An 18,587-nucleotide genomic window follows, 5' to 3' on the forward strand; every position below is an offset into this window, starting at 1 on the left:
AATACAATTAACAATCTATATTAATTTCACATGCACAACATTGATTCAACAATTCTATACATTACTTAGTGCTCACCACAATAATTGTAGTCACCATCTGTCACCATACAAGGTTACTACAATATTATTGACAATATTCTCTGTGCTGTACTTTTCATCCCTGTGACTTTTTTATTTTATCACTGGAAATTTGTACTTCTTAATCCCTTATTTCACCCATTTCCCCACCAACCTCCTTCCTGGCAGCCACCAGATTGTTCTCTATATGTAAGAGTCTATTTTGTTTTTTAGATTCCACATGTAAGTGAGATCATATGGCATTTGTTTTTCTCTGTTTGACTTATTTCACATAGCACAGTACCCTCTAGGTGCATCCGTGTTGGTGCAGATGGTAAGCTCTCATTCTTTTTTTGTGGCTGAGTAATATTCCAGTGTGGTGTGTGTTTGTGTGTGTGTGTGAATCACTTCTTTATCCATTCATCTATTGGACACAGTTTCCATACCAAGATAACATTCTTACAAGAGAGCATCTGACATGGAAGCTTGCCCACAAGGACCATGATGCTCCCTCTGCCTCTTCTGTTCAAGATTGAATGGACCACCCTTGATGAAAACAGTGTTCTGCAGCTGATTTTTTTAAAAAGTCAAATGTTGGCCAAACATTATAATTCAGAAGGCAAGGGTGGAAGCTAGAGCTTGAACTTGCTACTGAATTGTAGTGGACAGAGGGGAAAAGGAGGGTATGCCAGGTGAGGAGGCCAAAGAACAGTGGGGAGGGATTGTAGTTTGTTTGTGGGCCTGTGTAGAGAGGACCTGGACCAGATCAGAGAATAAATATTCAGAACCAGTGGGATAAAACTGAGAAGGATGGAGGAAACCTAGATTATGGAGTCCATGTGCCTGCTGAACCTTCCTGTAGAAGAAAATGAAAGTGGAATTTCAGGAAGTTCTTTTATCATTCAGAGGGTGTGTGGGACAGACTGGAAGTGGAGGATGATGTGGTGCTGCAGGAACCGGCCAGAGAACTGTTCTGATGGTCCACTAATGAACCCCTGGACCAGAGTGAGGCAATGGGAGTGAACAGTGAGCAAAGCATACAAGAAATCTCTCAGAGAGGAAGTGGTCCATAGCACTTGCCCACAGACTGTTGTGCAGATGGAAGGGGCTTGGCCTTCTGCTAACATGACTTCAGTTTCTGGCCTTTGCCAGGGGCTTGTCATTAACCAAGCCGCTGGAGTAGAATGGCAGAGAAAGGAGAAAATAAGCTCGTTTTAGACCTCTTCAATTTGATGTGAGGGCCTAACTGGCCCATCAGTCGCTCCCCATTTTGCCAATGGAGAGATCTAGCCTTAGCAAACTAAGAGGGGCCAGAGCATCTCTCAATCCTTCATTTTTATTGTTATGGCTTTCCATATTTTTACCTTATAAAAAAACTTTTTGTGTCTTAACTTTGTGCCATTTGGGTTTTGCTCTCTATTAATTTTCAGTCAGTATACATCAAGCCCCTGAACACATCCAGCCCTGCTGCGATGTGTGTGCTGAGGCAGGGAGCAAGGTATAGCTTCGGGTATCATAACACACCAGGGTACTGAAGCCCTGTGATTCAGGACCAGCATACTGCGGCTCTAATTGGTAATATTTTCTACTTCACAGTAGCTGAGCTGAATTGCATAGACTTGGAGGAGTAAATGAAACAAGTGTTTTATGGAACAACAGGCAAACCATTTAAATCTATAACTACTATGCTTATGTTTCCTGTTTTCTTGTCTACAGTGGAACGTAAGTGGTATCTATGAGCCACACAGTCATTTCGTTTTATGTTTGCAAATAACACCACAGATGATATTATATCCTTGCTCTAGTTCCTAGGAGACTTAAAAGGCTGAGTTGACAAAACAGGAAAGCTTAATCATTTATAAGGATGTAAACAACCAGATTTCCCCCACTACCACTAGTCCCAAAATGCTGGAATATGGAAGGAATTCATAGAAACCAGAAATACTGATTTCTCTGCCCCACAGAGACAAAGATCGAAAGATTACACAGTTCTTTTTTTTTCTTTTACTAGAAAGAACAGATATTTCTCAGAATTGCCTGTAAAGTTTTGCCACCTCTAAAATTTTGTAATGATCCCAAAGTTTAATCCTTAAAATTGGAATTATGTATAAAAATGCTTCTAGAGGGACATCCGGGTGGCTCAGTCAGTTAAGCATCTGCCTTCAGGGCAGGTGGTGATCCCAAGGTCCTGGGACGGGGCCCCGATGAGGCTCCCTACTCAGCGGGGAGTCCACGTCTCCCTCTGCCCCTCCCCTGCTTATGCTCTCTCTGTCTCTCTCTCAAATAAATAAATAAAATCTTTAGAAAATGCATGAAAACATTGCAAAGTACTTATCATTTATTTTATAATTTAAACTAAGAACAAAGACTAAAGGTACAGGCAGACATGTGCAGACACTTAGGCTGTTTAGAACAGAACGAAAGACTGTAAAACTGGCAGGGAACGTTTCCATGAATGGGCATAAAAACAGATAAAGAGGAGGGAGCTGCAGGTCTGTCTGATAAATTTTTCTACAAATCGGCCTTTTTCTTCTAAAATATGCTACTCTAACACATTTATACGTTACCTTGCCCTGAGACTGTGCTGATTTGGTCAGTTGTGCTTTATGTAGCAAAACTGCTCCGATAGGAAGGGTCCATCGTCCTGGTGTAAGAGCATGAGCATCGTCTTTCACTTTCAAAAGTACTCGGATTTTGGCAAGACACGGCCACCTGTACATTACAGTGCCATATGTGAGATCCAGGGCTCTTCACCAAATTTCATTCATTTAAACATTATCCGCTTTATATGCCGTTTACCTCCCATGTGCTAGGACTGATTGTCTGAACTATAGAAATGAAGATGTTGTCCTTAGCCACATGGAGCTTGTGTGATACAATGTGACAAGCACCCTATAATGATAGGGAAGTTTCAATAAACACTTTTTTTTAAGTTATTTTGTTGTTGTTGTTATTTTCTGATTAAGAATGATATATTTGTCAACCAAACGTGTTGGTTTTGGGTTAGCCAGAACAGTATAATGGTGACTGTGGGGAGTTTGTTCCCTTGCTTGCTTGCTTTTTTTTTTTTCTTTCAATTTTTAATTTTTTTTCAATGATTTTGAGAGTGAGGGTGGGGGGAGAGGCAGAGGGAGAGAATCCCAAGCAGACTCCCTGTTGAGTGTGGGACCCAGAACTGTCCACCATGAACACAAGAAAACAGGAGTGTGAATGGTTCTGGTATTTCCCTCTTACATAGAGGAATTTCTCTCAGGCCGGGGTTTTGAGATTTGGGATTTTTCCATTGGCTTAAGGAAAGGAAAAACCCTGAGTGAGTGTGTTGTCAGAATGCCTGGATTCAAATTCCGACTCATTAAAAGTCATGACTAAGTGGGCTTGGGCTCCTTACTCCTTTATTTCTCTAGTGTCTATCTGTAAAAATGAAGGTAATTAGTGCCTTACTTCACAGCATTGTCAAGATTAAAAGAGCTAACGCACGTAAGGATTGAGAATGGTGCTGACACATGTCATGAACCCTCCTTATGCTTTAGCTGTCATTTATTTTTTTAAGTTCTTAGTTTATTAATCCTCTCATGAAAAATCTGCACAATCATCACAGATAAAGTCTGCAGAATCTTTACTCCTTCTGTTGTCCAATATCCAGCTCACTTTTTTTTATTATTGCCAGAACTGCAATGGCTTTTGCAGTCTCCCTGACTTTCTTTGGCCTGTTCTTGGGATCCTTTTGCTGTTTTCCTGACCTCTTTTTCTTCTCATGTAGGCTATGTCTTGCAAGTCTATGTTTGGGTTTGTTTTTCTTTGCATCATCCAAGGAATCCTAAATCATGCCAAAGCCAGTTGTCTTGCTGCCACCAAAATGGGTTCTGAATCCATATACAAAGATGACATCTGGGAAAGCCTGGATGGCTCAGTGGTTGAGCATCTGCCTTTGGCTCAGGGCATGATCCCGGGGTCCCAGGATCAAGTCCCACATTAGACTCCTTGCAGAGAGCCTGCTTCTCCCTCTGCCTCTCTCTGTGTGTCTCTCATGAACAAATACATACAATCTGAAAAAAAAAAGAAAAAAAAGATGACATCTGGTGTGGTCTTGTCCATTCTGGCTAGTTTTTCCCAAATTTCTTTCTTTCTTATTGATTGATTGATTGATTAATTATTTTTTTCTGAATTCCTTTCTTAGGTACTGTTACCTTTCCAAGGTGAAGAACATCAATGACCATCTGTTTCTGCTGAAGTGGTCAATTGGTCATGAACCTCCTGCTCCAGATCGTTACTGTGTCCTTCATGATGGCAGCTGAGCTTCCAGCAGCCAAGGAAGAGAAAGTTAACAATCACTGCTTTAAAGATTAAAAAAAAAGCTTCCCTCCCATGGTGTGAACAGAGCCATGGTACTTTATCTATTTAGGCTGGATGAAGGGATGAAGAGTCCCCTGACACAGAAAAGAGAAGGTGTTAGATAATACCATTTTGCTCCAATTTATGAAAATGAGGGATCTAGTGGCACAGATGCTAAATTCTACCCAGTAAGAGCTGGCGTGAAATTTTTTCCTGCAAAGACCATAAAGAAACAGAGTATTTCCTAAATTGAAGAAGGGTTATCTACTGGGGCACGTTTTTAATACTAAGTCTGCTTTGTTTGGAAAGCAGATTCATTTCAGAATGTTTACATATTTTCACTTATTTTGCTACTACTAATATTTGTATGCTACTTCTAATATTTGCTTCACAAGTCCCAGGATGGTAGCACCCATCCAGAAATCACTTCTGTATAAACTTGGCTCTTCGTTTATACCTTTCTTTATTTCTTAAAACTTCTCCTCCTCCTCCTCTTCCTCCTCCTCCTCCTCCTCTTCCTCCTCCTCCTCCTCCTCCTCCTCCTCCTCCTCCTCCTCCTCCTCCTCCTCCTCCTCCTCCTCCTCCTCCTCCTTCTTCTTCTTCTTCTTCTTCTTCTTCTTCTTCTTCTTCTTCTTTGCTGAAAGGAAACCGAGCACCTTGAAAGATAGGCTGATTCCAGGCTTGTGGCAGGAAATTAAGAGGAGTGTGGGACATCTTGCTGTGCTGGAAAACAAGGAAGCTATTAAGAACTAATGCCAGGTCAGAAAGATGCAGGAATGACCCAGGGTAAGATACTGGCAAAGGAATGAGAAAAAAAGAAGAAAGAGAGAGATGGAGCAACTATGGCAAAATCTCGACAACTGTTTAATCTGAGTGACACACGCGTGGGGGTTTGCTTTATTATTTCTTGTTTTTGTTTGAATTTTTTCATTTTTAAACTAAACACATAATTTAAACCTTCTTTACTGCAAAGCAACCCCTATGCATTCTCTATAGAGTTAGACAAAACAAATATGAATAAAATAAAAAGCACTGATAGTTCTATCACACAGAATTACTGAACTACTCTAGTAACTTGTTGGAATGCTTTTTCGACATTCTTTACTGCATATGCAAATGTTTAAAAACTAATTTCTTCTCCTTCAACTTCTATCTTCCACAGCCTAACAGCACCACTTTGATTATATTATTTCCCTGTTTTCTAATCCTCCAGAGCTTTCTATATCTATTGAATATAGTTTGGGCTCCTTGACATTCAGGGGCTTCCAACATTGTTTCCAGAATTCCATCTACTGCCTTGTCTCCATAGACCCCAGCTACACTGGATAGCCTACATTTCAGTTCAGATTGGATCCTGTAATAGATGCCCCAATTTATAATCTGAATGAACACTCAAGACCTTTACAATAATATATTTTGGGATTTCACGGTTTAGGACTCTGGATACAGCTAGTGACTCGTCTCAGCACAGAACCTAATTTTTGTGAAAAGGCCAAGCTGTTACATAAGCATTTTGCTGAGATCCAGGAAAAGAAAACAAGAGCATGCAGTTCAGCCTGTAAGGGATGATTGAAAACTAAACAAAGGTGGGAGAATCTGCCTCCACAGGTCATAATGCTTCTGCAATATCTGTTTCTGCTCTGTGGTGATGGAAGGAGTGATAGCAGGCCTCTTGTTTGGCTGAATACAAGGGAGCACGCGGTGCCCTCAAAGGTCCTAGCATCACATTCTTCTAGAATTAGAAATTTTGGTTCCTTGAACAAGCTTGTCCTTTGTTCAACTACATTGCATTGACAGCACTTCTCTCTCTGCAGCTACAAAAGGTAATAATTTGGGTAATTAAAAGTTTAACTCCATTGTTTCTAAACATCAGCAATTCTGTATGTCAATTATTTTGTGTAGATTTTTTTAATCACTGGGAAGATTCTTACTCTTGGTAGATGAATATTATCCTCTTGTTTATTTTTACCAAATTTTCTAAAAATTAGTCTTTTTCTTTTCCTGGCTCGCACCAGTATGGGTGGTCAAAACTACAATCCAAATGAAAATCTAATCCTAAATGTCTTCCTTTTTCTACCCCACATGCTTTCAAATGCTGTGAATCAAAATATATGATCTTCTGCAAAGATAATTTGAAAAATAGAATATTTATCTCTCCATATGAGTTGGAGAATGGAGGAAAAGAGGGGTTTATGTTAAGCTCATATTCCCCAAACCTAAGAAAGCCCGTCATGGTAAAATTCCCTTGTATTGTAGAGCCTTATTTGGTAGAAGGGAATGGAAAACTACTGTTTTCACATATTTAATTGTTCAGTTACTTAAGGATTAATTAATTTTTAAAAAGATTTTATTTATTTATTCATGAGAGACACAGAGAGAGAGAGAGAGAGAGGCAGAGACACAGGCAGAGGGAGATGGAGGCTCCCTGTGGGGAGCTGGATGCTGAACTCGATCCCAGGACCCTAGGATCACACTCTGAACCAAAGGCAGATGCCCAACCATTGAGCCACCCAGGTGCACCTTAAAGATTAATTTAAAATGTGTATTTCAGTTTATATTGTTGAAAATGGCTCAACTTCATTTCCTTGCATTACTAGGCAGTAGGTGATTTTTAACTCCTCCACATCTAAAATGTTATGAGCCTATGAATCTTTCTCTCTGATAATTATGGCTTTTTGATGTCTCAGGGTCACTACTCAGAACTGTTCTCAATGTAATGCATCATTGCTGTAGTGATTATTAAGGGAATGGATAAAATCTCTCAGACTCCAGACATCCCAAAAAATTGGCTGGATTTTTTTTTTTTAAGAATACTCAGAACCCATTGTATTGTGCTTTATTCTCTCTTCTAGACAATTAATTGTGGCAAACATAGAACTAGCTGACAGGGCCAAAGGATTCTGAGTTTTCATTTGTTAGATATTAAAAAAACCAAATCAGATATATATGTATTTATCCAGTTTTCTCTTTTACTCAGGTAAATTTTACGTTTTATCCAAAAGGACTTAAGCCAAAAGTAAATTTAATACCTTCAATTTTTTTCCAGTTTGATATATAATTGTCACATAGCATCGTATTAGTCTAAGATGTGTACAACATATTCATTTGATATAAGCATATAACATGAAATGATTACCACAACAACTTAATGTTTATTAACTCACATAATTACAATTTTTTCTTGTTGTTTTTTTTTTAAGATTTTATTTATTTATTCATGAGAGACACAGAGCGAGAGGCAGAGACACAGACAGAGGGAGAAGCAGGCTCCCTATGGGTACCCTGATGTGGTACTCCATCTCAGGACCCCAGGATCACGACCTGAGTTAAAGGCAGATGCTCAAGCACTCAGCCATCCAGGTGCCCCCCAATTTTTTTTCCTGTAATGAGAACTTTTAAGACCTACTCTCTTAGGAACGTTCAGATTTACAGTATTGTTAATTATAGTCACTATGTTCTACATCACATCCCCACAAGTTGCTTATAACTGGAAGTTTGTACTTTTGACTACTTTCACCCATTTTCCCTCTTCCTCTCCCTGCCTCTGGCAGCCACCAATCTGTTCTGTTTCTATGAGTCTGGGTTTTTTTTAGATTCCATATATAAGTGAGATCATATAGTATTTATCTTTCTGTCTGACTTACTAAAATCAACCAATTTGACACTAATAAATTCAAAACTGAATTCTTGAGACTTTCTCAAGTTTTACCACCTGTTTATCTTGGCTATTGCTCTATCAGTATTCTGTAATACCATGTTTAAATTCGCTTTAAAATAACTTCCTTTTGTAACACATTAACCTCCTAGATCAAGATAAACCCAGGCTAGAACACTTTCTATAGAAAAAACACCCCAATCTAGAAATGAGCTGAACCCCAAGTCTCTCCAAAAACTAATGTTGATGAAATTTCTGCCAATAAGTTTTTGTTCTAGTAATTTTTTTAACTATCAGCTTTTAATTAAAATACAATTAAACAGAAAGCAAAGCTATTTTTTTTTTTTTATTTAAAATCATTAGAAGCGAGTGCCAGGGTGGCTCAGTTGGTTAAACATCTGACTTCAGCTCAGGTTATGATCCCAGTTTCCTGGGATTGAGTCCCACATCTGGGATCCCTGCTCGGCAGGGAACCTGCTTCTCCCTCTCCCTCTGCCTTCCGTTCCCCCTGCTTTGCTCTCTCTCTCTCTCAAATAAATAAATAAACAAATAAATAAATAAATAAATAAATAAAATCTTAAAAAAATAAATAAAACCATTAGAAGCATAAAACTGGTACCTATATAGAAATGTTAAATTGTCCTAGTGACTTCTGACCTGTCCATCTTAAGCTTCAGATAAACAACATGTTTGTGTTTTATATACAGAAATACATATAAAGGGTGTGTATATGTGTGTGTGTGTATGTGTATGTTTATGTAACATGCGTGTGTGTGTTTTCACCAAATGTTGATTTACCCATCATCTCCTCTAAAGATAGTAAGTATTAAGTGAGGTTTAATTTATTACCAGCATAGACTACCTCCAAGTACCAGAAAATTCCCTAGGCCAAGTATCTCATGCCCTAAGTAGTCTGGTTTTGAAAGATCAACCTGAGGTGAAAATACTGAACTGGTGCTTGGATGAGATTCCAGACTGGTAGTGTAGATTCGGGAGTTTTAATTATCCAGCACACTCTGTGTAAGACATGGGCTAGGCCATGTGGGACATGCAGAAGGGCAGATCTTGATTATTTTTCTTTCTCAACCACCACCATCTCCTGCTCCTGCTCCTCTCCTTCTTCTTCCCCTCCCCACTGTCCTTCTCCTTTTTGCTCCTCTTCCTACTTTTCTTCAAACATAGTATTTTTATGCTTGTTTTTTTTTTTAAGTAATACATGTACAGTTGATCCTTAAGCAACCCAATCCCCGTGCAGTCAAAAATCTGTATATAACTTTTACTGTCCCAAAACTTCACTACTAATAGCTTACTGTTGACTAGAAGTCTTGACCAATAATAGTTGTTTAACACATATTCTGTATACTGTATGCATTATATACTGCATTCTTATATTAATGTAAGCTAGAGAAAAAAAAATGTTAAGAAAATAATACCCAAAGAATACAAAAAATACTAATTTGAAGGGATACATGCACTCCAATGTTTATAGCAACATTGTCTACAATAGCCAAATATGGAAACAGCTCATGTGTCCATTGACCATTGACTGATGAATGGATGGTATATACACACAATGGAATATAACTCCCCCATAAAAAAGAACTGTCATTTGCTTTTTAAACTTTGTGGTAATTGTTTTGTCATGTCATGTCATTCAAGATCATTCATAGTCAAATTTAAGAATCTTTCAACACTACTCTGTATCTTGATGAGAAAGGCCTTCCTCCACCAATATTATAAAACAATTTTACCATCTTTTATTACAATACTAGTTGGATATTTTTATATTTAAATATCTGATCATCTGAAATTTATTTTCAAATAAGGACTATGGCACAGATCAAGGATCAACATTCATTTTTTTTTTCTCAGATGGCCAGTCATTTGTTCTGTAACTATTGATTGAATAATCCATCATTTCCTCATTGATAGAAAGTGTTCATTTTTTTTTTAAAGATTTTATTTATTCATTCATGAGAGACCCAGAGAGAGAGAGGCAGAGACACAGGCAGAGGGAGAAGTAGGCTCCATGCAGGCAGCCTAACATGGGACTCGATTCCGGGACTCCAGGATCACACCCTGGGCTGAGTGGCAGGTGCTAAACTGCTGAGCCACTCAGGGATGCCTGAAGTGTTCATTTTAAACAACTTGTTTATTGCTATGAAACTTACATGGTAAGATGTATAATCTGAAGTATAGGGCTAGACTGGTTTCTGCATATGTTGATAACTCCTTAAAGCGCTACCCATAGTAAGATGTAGAACACTGCCAGGGCCTCAGAAGATCATCTGTGTTCCCTTCTGTCAATACTCTCTCAAAGTAATCATGATTCTGACTTTAATCACCATATATTAGTTTGACCTGTTCTTGAAATTCGTATAGATGGAATCTGATAGTACATCATTTTGTGTCTGGCTTCTTTTGCTAAAAATTATGACTGTGACCTTCATCCATTTTGCTGTGTGAAGATTAGTTTTATTCCTACATTGTTGTGTAGTATTCTAAGAACACACCAAGATTTTTGTAGTTATTCTAACCTTAGTGGACATGTGAGCTGTTTCCAGTTTGGGGCCATTCTGAATAATACTTGTATAGATCTTTTTTGGAGGATATAAGTATTCATTTCTGTTGGGTATATACCCAGGAGTAGAATTGATGGATCCTAATGTATATAACTGTAGTAGAAACAGCCAGTTATCAAAGAGGTTGAATTGATTTACATTCTCATTGACAGTGTATGAGAATGTCCACATGTCTACATTTTTTTTTTTTTTTTTTGCTGACACTTCTAGGGTCAATTTTTTTCATTTTAATCATTCTGATGCAGCTGTAATAGAGACTGCTATTTCTTATTCTGAGGGTTCTGACGTTCTGTTCAACTGTGAAAATGTTTTAGAATGACCACCATGACAAAGAAAAGGAGGCTAGATTTGGAGTAAAAACATCTGAGTTCAAGTTTTGACTTATACTTAATGTGGAGAAATGTGTGAGCGCCTAGAGTAACTTTTCGGACTCACTAGTATTTGGGAATATGGTGATAGCTGCCTCATAGAATTATTACAAAGATTGAATTGCTGTTTTAAAATTATTATGAAGATTAAATTATCTAGTATAATTAATATATCTGAAGGAATTTTGAAGGGAAAGCACTCGAGTAGACAAGTGTTTATTAAGATCCTACTGTAAGCCAGGTGCTATTCTAGGCACCAGGGTTAAATTAGTGAACAAATAAAGATTTCTGTCTTCCTGGAACTTAAATTCAAAGGTAGAGACAGACATAAAACAATATATAAACAATTGTTATTATGTCTATAAAAAAGTGATAAATGCTGTGGACAAAGGAAAGAAAAGATGGAGCAGGGGCACCTGGGTGGCTCAGTCGGTTAAGTGTCTGCCTTCAGTTCAGGTCAGGGTCTCAGGGTCCTGAGATCCAGCCCCACATCAGGCTCCCTGCTCAGAGGGGAGTCTGCTTCTCCTTCTCCCTCTGCCACTCACTCTGCTGGTGCTGTCTTGCCCGTGCTCTCTCCCTCTAGAATAAATGAATAAAATCTTTTTTTTTTTTTTTTTAAAGAGTACAGTAAGGAGATCTAAGAGTTAAGAGGATGTTGCATTTTTTAGATAGGAAGGAAAAGTAGGACACATTGAGAAGTGACATTCGAGCCAATGTCAGATGGAGATAAGAGAATGAGCCACAAAGCTATCTGGTGGAAAGGGACTCTAGGCAGGGGAGAGCTGAGGCAAGAGCAAGTCTGCCATGTTGAAAGAATTGCAAGAAGGCCAGCCGTAGTTGGAGTGGAGACAAGTGGGGGGCAGTAGGAAAAGAGATCATAGAGGTAACTGGATGATGGTGGTCCTGTTGGTCATTGTAGGAACAATGGCTTTTTTTTTTTTTTATTCTGAGTAAAATGGGGATACAATTAGTGTTGAGCCAGGAGTAACATGATCTAGTTAATTTATTTTTTTAAAGAATCACTGTGACTGCATGTGTCTAAGCCAGCTCTGCTGCCATGACAAAATACCATACACTAGGTGACTTAAACAACAGAATTGGATTTTCTCATAGTTCTAGGTATCGGAAGTCTGAGATCAGGGTGTCAGCGTGGTTGGTTTCTTTCTGGTGGGAGTGCTCTTCTCTTTTCCTGGATTGCAGGCTGCCTCCTTCTTGCTGTGGGGAAGCAGAGGAGAGATCTCTCTTATTCTCAAGAGACCATCAATCCTATTGAAGTAGGGCCCTACACCTGTGACTTTATTTAAAACCTGTAAACCGGGTTTAGCGCCAACTTCAGCCTGGGGGTGATCCTGGAGACCCGGGGATCGAGTCCCACGTCAGGCTCCCTGCATGGAGCCTGCTTCTCCCTCTGCCTGTGTCTCTGCCTCTCTCTGTCTCTGTCTCTGTGTGTGTGTGTGTCTCATGAATAAATAAATAAAATCTTTAAAAAAAAAGTTTAAACCTTAATTCCCTCCTTATAGGTCCTGTCTTCATATATAGTCACATTAGGGGTGAGGACTTCAACATACAAATTCAGGGGGATACAATTCAGCCCATAGTAGCTTGCAGTTTGAAATTTTTAATGTCAGCATTCTCAAACACACCCAAGTCAAAAAGAATGCCTTGAAAATTAACCACGTAATGATGGTATTAATGGTTTTGATGGTTTGCTATTGATGTAACCAGTTGCTCTGTTTTTCCTATTTGTGCCTATCCAACCACGAATGGACAGTATATGTTGATATTGATTTACTTGAGATTTAATTGTCATATCACAGTTTTAGATGTACAACATAACGATTTGATATTTGTATGTATTACAAAATGATCACCACAATAAGTCTAGCTAATATACAGCACCACATGCAGTTACAATTTTTTTCTTGCAACGAACACTTTTAGGATCTACTCTTAGCAGACAGTTATTATATATTTAAATGTGCCATGATTAAGTTTAGGTTCTAAAGTACAGAAGCAGCTTCTCAGTACCCATTTTACCTAGAATGTTGCCCTGCTTCTGGAACAGAATTCAGCTCCTTCTCTCCTTCACTCAATACCCAGCAAGGTCACTCTCCATTTTTCAATGGAAAATATATAGACTTTGTTTAGATACTCTTGTAAAGTATAAGAAAGGCCACAGTCCCCAGACTTTGAAGGGGATGTGTTTATTTTAAGCTCATGTGGTGCGTTTCCAATAATTTTTACCGTGAAATTTGGGAGTGTACATTTGGAAACACTTCACCTAAGTTTAGCCATGTTAATGAGAATTTTCCTTCTGTTGAAGAAAAGGATCTTCTCCTCATGCTTCATATCAGAATCCGTGAAAGGCACTGTTTATTTGCATCTAATCTGCAGTGAGAAGACTCAACAGCCTGCAGTTTTCCAACAGGTCAACAAAACTAAAGATCTTACATGGTAGTGAAGCTCTTTTAATACAAAGTTTGTGAATTCCTTAACAAGTCAGGAAACAAATTCTGCTTTTTAAAAAATATTTTATTTATTTATTCATGAGACACACAGAGAGGCAGAGACATAGGCAGAGGGAGAAGCAGGCTCCCTACGGGGAGCCTGATACGGGACTTGATACAAGGACCAGGGGATTACTACCGGAGCCAAAAGCAGACACTCAACAACTGAGCCACCCAGGTGCCTCCAAATTCTACTTCTTATAACAACACACCCTGTCAGTTAAAAGAACAGTATGCTGTTTCACAAATTTTAAGGTCATAGTAGACTTTGGGTAGATGTTGCTTTCTTAAGAGATCCAGGAAAAACCTTGAACTTAGCACTCCATTTCTCTAGGTGCGCTTCTTAATAAACACAGCAAAATAAAGAACCTGTATAAGTTTAAACTTAAGTATTTCCCCTATTTTTTATTTTCTAAGTTCCTTCTTCTCACTGGGAATGGACGTTTCAATAAAGCATTACATTTCATAAAGCTCATTAAATACAATTGTAACAGACGTCTTTAACTGTGATAAGTCTCTGAAATTAAAACCATAATTCCTGATTTTCATGGTGCACTTGGTAAGTTTTCATTTTCACTGTTTCTACCCTGGTTCATGCCACTGAGCCTTCTCAGTGGGCTCCTGTACCAGATTTTTTTTTTTTTTTTTAATCTAGAGTCCCTGATTCTACTGTCACCCTCCTTCTCTGTGGAGCCATCAGAACCATCAGTCTAAAACGTAAGCCAGATTCTACTATTCCTCTGAGGTCTCTTTATTGGCCTGGAACATTCAGGTCTCTGGTCTTCACTTGGTTCCCTCTTGTCATTCATGTCAAGCAAACTGTCACCTTCTCTGTCTCTCTCTATTTAAAGATTTTATCTATTTATTCATGAGGGACACAGAGAGAGGCAGAGACACAGGCAGAGGGAGAGAAGCAGCCTCCCCACAGGGAGCCCGATGCGGGACTCGATCCCAGGACCCTGGAATCAATGACCTGAGCTGAAGGCAGATGCTCCACCACTGAGCCACGCAGGTGCCCAAAAGTGTTACCTTCTCAAGCAGACCTTCTCCATGATTTCTATCTGATGTAACCTGTGTCTTCTCCTAAACACCCACCATTTCATTCTGTGTTATCTTTTTTTTTAAAGATTTTATTTATTTATTCATAGGGACACAGCTAGAGAGAGAGGCAGAGACACAGGCAGAGGGAGAAGCAGGCACCATGCAGAGAGCCCGACGTGGGACTCGATCCCAGGTCTCCAGGATCACACCCTGGGCTGCAGGCAGCGCTAAACCGCTGCGCCACCGGGGCTGCCCATGTGTTATCTTTTTTAATTACAGGACTGTTCCTATTGGAAATTATCTCAATCATTTACTTGCTTTGGGTTTGCTGTTGATGGACTTCAGGATGTGATCCCCTAAAATACGGCAGCTTGGCATATTGAATATTTGAAACTAAAACGGTTTGAGAAAAGAGGAGAAGCAGGCAGGTCTCTCTGACCTTCTCCCTCTTCTTCTCTGAAGCAGGTCCTAAGAGGTACCCTCTCCAGACCCGGAGTAAAAAGGAGCATCTGGATATCCAAGTTGGAGGGATATCAAGAAGATTCTGAGAAAACAGGCTTTGCTGAGTTTTCAGGGTTTATTACTCTCAGCTCATATTCTTTGCCCTATCACACCTTTCTATGACTTTCAATTTTTCATCAGTAGCTTATAACCACTGAGGTTTAATCATTTCTTCTGGTCTTTATTTCCTTATGAAGGCTCCTATGTCACATAAAACTTAAGTAAAGTTGTATGCTTTTCTCCTGTTAACGTGTCTTTGTCAGCTGAAATTTCAGACCCAGCCAGGGACCTAAGAGGGTGGAGGAAACTGTCTTTCTCCCCTACACTGTCATCCTCCCCCCTGTTATCCTGTTCATTGCCGTAAACCAACCCCTAAGACGATGCCTATTTATCATGGGCACTTTATTTTTTGAATAAATGTGTGCTAACTATACTAAAGACAAAGTACCCAGACCTATGGGAGAGACACAAACAAATCAGGGTGAGATCTTGCTCTCAAGGATCATGAGGTCTACTGGAAAAGGAAACACATAGAGATAGCATGCTTTTAGTTCTGGAGAAGGAAGAGCTCACATCCAGCTATAGAAAATCAAGGCTGGCCTTGAGTAGGAGATTGTATTTAAGCTGAAAGCTGAAAGATAGGTATTTTGGTATTTTCTATTTCCTTCAATGTTCTCTTTGTCCTGCTTTGCTAGAGGAACTTGACATCTGACTGCTTAACTAACCCCCTTTCAAAGCATGTTGGCACTGCACTCGGTTTTGAATGTTTCTATTGTTCTGTGATTTGGGCTGGATTCATTTAGTCATTTGCAGGTAAATGCGTCCATGGGCAAAACTGCATGTTTATATATGAAACATAGTAAGTAATACAGATTTTATTTTTTTATTATTTTTATTTTTTAGTAATACAGATTTTAGACAATAGTCTGTTTAACTGAAATACAATCTTCCGTGTAACTGCTTTTGTAATTGAGCATATTTTAGCATTAGCATACAAATTAGCTCACAGACCTCAGCAAATAAAAATGCTAATAAAATGTAAAGATATAATGGAACATTAATATTGAATTCAGTTAGGTTATTAATGTTAGACTACATTACATATGTCGTTTCCATAATACAGGTAAATATGGATGTTTTCTGAGCCCGTGAAAGACTTTGTTGACCAGAATTTTAAAAATTCCAGGTAATTTTATTATAATCTGTGGGAAGAAAAACAAGATGAATGTTCTGATGCTCCACATAGAAGGCAAACCTTTGTTTTATCTGTATACTCCTCTTCTCCCCCACCCTCTGCCACCATCATACTTGAGAATGACTTCACCTAAATAATGATTTGATTTATGATTACTAGTGATTCAAGTTTTCACAGAAGAAATGACTGAGGATATAAAAACAAGTGAAATCAAAGGTTTCTCCCTGCACTTGCCTTGCTTGGGCACAAAGCCATGCACAACTCCAGGGGTGCTGACCACACGGCTGCCAGTGTGGGTGATGGGCTTGGGGCCCTCCACACACAAACTGTACATGGCACCTCAGACTGTACAGGGCGGTAGGTAAGCATGAGTCATTTCAGAAAAATGGAGGGGGGGGGATCCCTGGGTGGCTCAGCGGTTTAGCGCCTGCCTTTGGCCCATGGTGTGATCCTGGAGACCCGGGATTGAGTCCCATGTCAGGCTCCCTGCATGGAGCCTGCTTCTCTCGCTGCCTATGTCTCTGCATCAATCTCTCTCTCTCTCCCTCTCTGTGTGTGTGTGTGTCTCTCATGAATAAATTTTAAAAAATCAGAAAAACGAGGAATTTCTACCTGCCATTCTGAACTTTTCTGAGTAGAAGGGTTTATTTAGCTTTCATTAGGAACACTGTGTCCAAAATCATAAAACAAAACACATCCCCTGCCTTGTCAGAAACATTGTATACTAGAAGCAAATTAGTGTAGTCTGTTTGTGGAGGACACTGTGGATTGCTTACGGAAAAGCCGGGCTTCCCCCCTTCTTCATATTTGCTAAGAGAACACCATTCACCACCCCCACCCCCTGCTGCCTTGCCCCAAGTTCAAATATTGTGCAGCCGTGCAGTTTATAAGATGCTCGATCTCCTTTTGAGCACCCAAGGGTGAAACTGGTTAAGGATATTTCATTACTCTTTGCACCTTCAGTTTAGGAAAGGGCATTTGGGCAATTTCGCCCAATAAGCTGGAGGGAAAGACTTGCTCAGAGCCTCATGGGGAGAGGTTTCCTTGGTTTCCAAAAAAGAAATGGGGGAAAGGAGACAACCACTTCTCTCCTTTTCGTCTTTAAACATTGTGATACTTGTGTTGGTGTCTCTATAGCCGTCTTGGGACCTAGGTGGTAAGCAGCATCTTGAAACATATCTACGTTTATCATATGGATGGTTGGGAGTAGCTCAAAGAAATCTTGGAGATCATCAAATTCCATTGTATCATTTATTTTTGTTAAACCAGTTTCCATATTGTTTGGCTTATTAATACTCCTTGGTGGAAATCATAACTATTAGCCCAACTATAAGTTTAGGAAGCTGTGATAAACATAGATAGAATTTGGTTATTTGGTTAGGTGCCATTTTACAGATGGACACTCATAATGTGACTCTTTTAATTATGCAGTGATTTCCAGAACAATATCCTACCAGAATTAATTCACTGGAGGGGGCAGTTTATTTCTAAAATATTTTAAAAGTAGAACCTAGACTTACTAAGATGGGTGAATTTAATACTTAGAGAATTACAAGGGTGATGAACAATGCTTTTTGTCTGGTCACAAATACAACTAGCACAAACTAATTTCCTGAATGTTTGCTTTTATGCTAGATCATATGTTAAGTGCTTTCTTGATTCAAATAGCTCCATTCAGTTCTCACAACAACTCAGGTGAGCACTGCTATTATACTCCTTTCAAGGATGAAGAAATGTAGTTTAGGTAAGGTTAAATAGTTTACTCAAGATTATAGAACTAGTAAGTAGAAAAGCTGGGATTTGCAGTCTGACTCCAGAGCACAAGGTCCTAATCACTGCAGTTTTCTGCCCAAGAGTCAAGATAATGTATTCTTGGTTGAGGCATGCGGCACACACTGTCGGGTGCCTACTTGACATTTATTCTTTCTCCTCTCAAACAGAACCCCTATTTTGTTTGGGGTGACTCATGATCAATTTAATGAACTGTGGCAATCTCATTTTTTTTTTTGCCACTAGGCTACAGTGGGCATGTGACCATTTTCTGGCCAATAAGGGAGATTATATTGGTTGGGGTGGGGGTTGCAGTCTGGGAAAGATTTTCTCCTTCATACACATGGGAGCAGCACTGTCTTTCCTTGCCTTCCTGCTTGTACAGTGACCTCTGAGGATGTCCTATCTGGAGCTGTGGCAGCCACATTGCAGTCAAGAGGTGATGAGCCTGGAGATAGAAGCTAACATGCATACGATGGTAGAGAACAGGCACAAAAAGAACTGGGTCCTTAGTGACATGATCGTGCTACTAAACTAACCCTGAGATTACTTAACACATGAACCTTGTGTTAAAGATAT

General features: G+C 39.3%; 1 long non-coding RNA gene across 1 annotated transcript; it reads right to left on the reverse strand.

The window, feature by feature from the left end:
* Positions 1 to 2,377: 2,377 nt before the first annotated feature.
* On the reverse strand, positions 2,378 to 4,870 carry LOC144324795 (uncharacterized). Its single transcript, XR_013390221.1, has 2 exons — positions 4,245 to 4,870; positions 2,378 to 4,103 (listed from the first exon to the last, which is right to left on the reverse strand). It is a non-coding gene; the product is annotated as an uncharacterized LOC144324795 (long non-coding RNA).
* Between the last annotated feature and the right edge of the window lie 13,717 nt (positions 4,871 to 18,587).

This window comes from Canis aureus, chromosome 12 (genome assembly GCF_053574225.1).
Source record: "Canis aureus isolate CA01 chromosome 12, VMU_Caureus_v.1.0, whole genome shotgun sequence".
Classification (NCBI taxonomy): Eukaryota; Metazoa; Chordata; class Mammalia; order Carnivora; family Canidae; genus Canis; species Canis aureus.